The sequence below is a fragment of the Zea mays genome, chromosome 4, assembly GCF_902167145.1.
Source record: "Zea mays cultivar B73 chromosome 4, Zm-B73-REFERENCE-NAM-5.0, whole genome shotgun sequence".
In the NCBI taxonomy this organism is placed as follows: domain Eukaryota; kingdom Viridiplantae; phylum Streptophyta; class Magnoliopsida; order Poales; family Poaceae; genus Zea; species Zea mays.
Window position 1 is genome coordinate 214617151 of NC_050099.1, and position 5561 is coordinate 214622711.

Consider the following 5561-nt stretch of genomic DNA (forward strand, 5'->3'; position numbering starts at 1 on the left):
GGTGGAGGCTATCTGTCGCATGGTGCACCGGACAGTCCGGTGCACACCGGACAGTGTCCGGTGCGCCAGCCACGTCACCAGGCCGTTGGATTCCGACCGTTGGAGCTCTGACTGCTGGGCCCGCCTGGATGTCCGGTGGCGCACCGGACATGTCCTGTAGAGTGTCCGGTGTGCCACTTCGCGCGTGCCTGACTTCTGCGCGCTCTAGCGCGCATTTAATGCTTCTGCAGGTGACCGTTGGCGCGAAGTAGCCGTTGCTCCGCTGGCTCACCGGACAGTCCGGTGTGCACCGGACATGTCCTATGAATTATAGAGGAGCGAATTCCCGAAGCTAGCGAGTTCCAGAGACGCTTCATTCCTGGAGCACCGGACACTGTCCGGTGTACACCGGACAATCCGGTGAATTATAGCGGAGCGCCTCTGGATTTTCCCGAAGGTGAAGATTTTGGCTTGAAGTCCCCTGGTGCACCGGACACTGTCCGATGGCACACCGGACAGTCCGGTGCGCCAGACCAGGGCTGCCTTCGATTAACCCTTGCTCTCTTTGTTGAACCCAATTCTTGGTCTTTTATTGGCTAAGTGTGAACCTTTGGCACCTGTATAACTTATACACTAGAGCAAACTAGTTAGTCCAATTATTTGTGTTGAGCAATTCAACCACCAAAATCAATTAGGAAATAGGTGTAATCCTAATTCCCTTTCAATTTCTTATTCCCTTCATTGCCTCACGGTTCCATATAAATAGGCCACTGGCCTGACCAACTAGGTAACTTCTAATTTAGGAAATGAGTTATTTGGAAACCAACTCCCCTACAATTAAGGCCTATCAATTTGGCCACTAATCTAGCCACTTTCCATGGACGGACCTTCCTTGGTTGAGTTGCTGCCACTTTCCTCTTTGGACGGACCTTCCTTGGTTGAGCTGCTGCCACTTTCCTTGGACGAACCTTCCTTAGGTGAGTTAATGTTGGCGCCCACCTTAAACGCCCGAGCCTCAGCCCTCCTGGCGTCGCGAGCTCGCGTATAGGTGCGGCCCCACATGACATCTCTCCCACCCTCGAGGTCCAGCTCGTCCTCAAGCTGAAAATCTGGGTAGGTGGCATGAAACTTGTCGAGGTCCTCCCAGGTCGCCGAAGTTGCTGGTTCGCCCCGCCACTGGACCAGCACCTGTTGAACACCCCGGGCCAGGCGAGCGCGTTCCACCAGAGCTGGCTCTGGAACAATCGCCCCATGATGGATGTTGGGTAGGGGCGGTGGGGGCGGATGGAGGTGCCCCTACAAACTTCTTCAGGGTGCCCACGTGGAAGACGTCATGAATGCGGGCCTGTGGTGGTAGCTCCAGGCGAACGACGACGTTGCTGATGAGCTCGATGACGCGATATGGCCCTAGGAAGCGGGGCTTCAGTTTGCCCGTTGTCTGTTGTGGCAGTGAGGACGGAGTTCGCTGGCGAAGTCGAAGGAGCGCCCAGTCGCCGACTGCGTATGTCACTGGCCAGTGTTGCTTGTCGTAGTGGCGTTTCTGCACCGCCTGTGCCTGCTCGAGGCGATAGCGCACATCGGTGAGGAATGCCTCGCGTTCCTCCATGTCGCGTGCGACCGCATCCACCCTTGTTTCACCAAGCTCATAAGAGCGGATGGAGGGCGGGTCACGACCATACACCACCCGGAATGGCGTCTCCCGGAGCGAGGACTGGTATGCCGTGTTGTACACGTATTTGGCCCACGACAGCCAGCGAAGCCATTGTCGAGGACGCCTGCCTGTGAAACAATGGAGGTACATAATGATGGCACGGTTGGCCGCCTCCGTCTGGCCGTCTGACTGTGGGTGGAAGGCGGATGACATGTGCAGCTTAGTGCCCATGAGCCGCATGAGCTCACGCCAGAACGTCGAGGTGAACATCGGGTCGCGGTCGGACACCATGGATTGTGGCACGCCATGGAGGCGTACAATGTTGGCGAAGAAGGCCTGCGCCATCGACTCGGCGGTGTACGGGTGGCCGAGGGCGATGAAGTGGCAGTACTTGCTGAAGCGGTCGACGATGGAGAGGATCACCGACTTCCCGTTGACACGGGGTAGTGCTTCAATGAAGTTGAGGCCGATGTCTGCCCAAACGACGGTGGGAATCGGTAGTGGCATGAGGAGACCTACCGGGTGAAGATGCTCCAACTTGTACCGCTGACAAGTGGGACATGCCCGTACGAAGTCCTGCACAACACGACGCATGTTGGGAAAATGGAAGTCACAGCGGAGGCGGTGTAGTGTGCGCTGGACGCCCTCATGTCCATCATTATGGACAAACGCCATAATATCCTGCAGAAGTGGCGAGGCCGATGGGATGTACAGGTGCCTGTCATAGAGAACCATGCCGTCGGCCACCGCCCATGGAGCAGTGCGTGTGCCTGCCCTGACTTCGTCGTGGATGGCAGCCAGAGCGGGCTCAGTAGCCTGGGCGTGTCGGAGGCGGCTGATGAAGTCGAAGCAGGGAGCTAAGATTGCCTGGAGAGTCCCCGTGCCGTCCTCGTCAGTGTCACGGCGCGAGAGCGCGTTGGCCACCGTGTTCGTTGCTCCTGACTTGTACTCAACGGAGAAGTCAAACCCAAGGAGCTTGCCCACCCAATGATGCTGTAGAATGGTCGCCAGGCGCTGATCGAGGAGGTACTTGAGGGTGTAGTGGTCTGTCTTGACGACGAAGCATCACCCCCACAGGTACGACCTCTAATGTCCTCCAATGTCGTACGGCAAACACAAGCCCGATGAGTTCACACTCATAGGCCGCTAGGGAGCGATGGCGAGGCGCCACCGGTCGACTGATGAAGGAGATCGGATGAGCCTCCTGTATGAGCACCGCCCCAAAGCCATAGGTGGACGCGTCGCACTCCACAACGAAGGGCCTGGTGAAGTCCGATAATGTCAACACCGGTGCTGTCGTCACTGCCCCTTTGAGGGCACTGAAAGCGGCGGTTGCCTCGTCGGACCACACGAACCCCTCTTTCTTCAGGAGTGCCGTGAGGGGTGCTGCAATGGCGCCATAGTTGTGGACGAACTTGCGGTAGTAGCCTGCCAAACCGAGGAAGCCACGCACGGCTCACGCCGAACGAGGTTGGGGCCAGTCGTGGATGGCCTGGACCTTTGCGGGGTCCATAGCGACGCCAGCCGCTGAAATGATGTGGCCAAGGTAAGCGATGGAGTCAACACCAAATGAGCACTTGGACCTCTTGACAAAGAGTCGGTGCTGGCGTAGGGTGTTGAGGATGACGCGGAGGTGCCGGAGGTGGTCTGCCCATGAGGTGTTGTATATCAAGATGTCGTCAAAGAAGACAAGCACAAACCGGTGGAGGTAGGTTCGCAGGACGTCATTCATCAAAGCCTGGAATGTGGCTGGGGCGTTGCACAGCCTGAACGACATCACCAGGAACTCGTAGAGGCCGTCGTGGGTGTGGAACGTCATTTTATGGACGTCCTCCTACAGCATCCGTACTTGGTGATACCCCGACTGCAGGTCCAGCTTGGTGAAGAGGCATGCTCCATGGAGCTCGTCGACGACCGGGATCGAGAACGCGTCCTTGATAGTGAGCATGTTCAACACGTGGTAGTCGACATAGAAGCGCCACGACCCGTCCGGCTCTTGACGAGGATGATCGGGGACGAGAACGCTGAGTCGCTGCGGCAGACGATGCCCTGGTCGATCATGGCGGCGCATTGCCGCTCAAGTTCGTCCTTATGCGCCGTAGGGTACTTGTACGGTCGCACCGCCACCGGGGAGGAGCCCAGCTTGAGGACTATGTGGTGCTCGCGGCCCCATGCTGAAGGTAGTCCGATCGGCTCGGTGAATACATCGGCTAAGGCGTGTAACAGCCCGTCGATGAGGGTGTCGTCGGCTGTGGCGGCGAGGAGAGTCAGCGTGGATGGAGGTGCCACATCGCGCCAGCAGATGTCGTGCCCCTCCCACTAGAATGCCATGGTTCAGGTGGTGAAGTCCCATACAATGGGCTCAAGCGTGGCCATCTAGTGCGTGCCGAGGACGACGTCGTACCAGGCTAAGGGCATTACGAAGAGATCGATGCCAAATACCATGCCGCCCACGTCGACCGGAGCTTGGCGAAGAACGCCCGGGCAGGCCACACACTCCCCATTGGCCACCGTTGCCGTGAGTCGAGGCCGCGGCTCGATGGTTAGCCCCGAGCATCGCACAGCCGCTTCCCCGATGAAGCTGTGTGTTGAGCCCATGTCGATGAGCACGACGAAAGTAGTGGCGCCGACGACCACCTGCAGTTATACCGTACTGCCGATGAGTACCCCGGCGACTGCGTGAAGGGAGAACATCGGCGTCTCCGTGTTGGTGTCATCCCCCGTGGCGGACTCATCGGCGGTGTCCAACTCGACGCCGTTGATGTAGAAGATCCGCGTACAGACGCGGTTGTGCCCGCGTGTGTAGCGCTCGTTGCAATTGAAGCAGAGGCCCTGCCGACGGCACTCCTCTTGCTCCTGCATGGATAGGCGTTTGCGCCCATCTGCCATGACTGCGGGCGTGGCTACCTTCTCAGCCGGTGGGGCAGGCAGAGCTAGTCACGGTGCAGGGGTCGGCAGCAGGCCACGGGGCGCGCCCTTAGGAGGCGTCGGTGTATATTGCTCCCAAAGCTCCAACTGGCGCGCCAGGCTCATGGCAGCCGCTAGGGACTGCGGGTTGTGTACCTGGACATCAAGGCTGAGCGGGGGACGGAGACCCCCCGTGAATAGTTGGACCCGTTATGCCTCGTCGAGGGGTCCTGCACGTGGAAGTAGCGCCTGGAAGCGGTCCTAATAATCCGCGACGGACCCCGTGCGGCGGCAATTAGCCAACTCGAAGAGAGGCGCAGCGCGGAGAGGAGAGTCGTAGCGCAAATTGAGCAACTCCTTGAACCGGCGCCACGATGGAGTTCCCTCGTCCTTCTGGACCTAGATATACCACATCTGCGCCCCGTGCTCCAAGTTGTAGGATGCCATACAGACCTTCTCCTCCTCCATGATGTGCTACTGATGGAAGTAGGATTCACAGCGGTTGATGAAGATGAGAGGATCGATTTTACCATCGTACCAGAGAAAGTCCAGCTTTTGGAACCTCGGTGCCCGGTCCCCATGGTGCTCACCGTAGCCGATCTTGTGGCCTGAGGCGGACGTGCGGTCGGCTGTGGAGCTGGTGTTGGCCGCGACGGACGCCTGCAGTGACTTGAGAGCCTCGGCAAAGGCCTTCAAGTCGTTGGAATCGCCCATGGATGGAACGCAGGACGACACAGAGGACGTCAGTGAGGTTGGTGCGGCGGCTGGGGTGGTGGTGAGGTGGTGGCGGCTGGTGTAGTGGTGGACTGGGAAGAGGATCGCCGGGATTCCGATACCAGGTTTTCAAGGGCGTTAAGCCCTCGAGCAGTTGGACCGCGGCTACATAGCTTGTATCTGCCGTCCGTCTTCTCCGGCGAGGTATTCCTCCACCATAGGCTTAGAGAGTACAGGGAGATGGGAGATTAAGGTGATATATTTCTTATTCCCTTCATTGCCTCACGGTTCCATATAAATAGGCCACTGG

At 58.5% G+C, this 5561-nt stretch overlaps 1 pseudogene; it reads right to left on the reverse strand.

The window, feature by feature from the left end:
* Positions 1-4541: 4541 nt before the first annotated feature.
* On the reverse strand, positions 4542-5251 carry LOC109943290 (uncharacterized; annotated as a pseudogene).
* Positions 5252-5561: the final 310 nt, after the last annotated feature.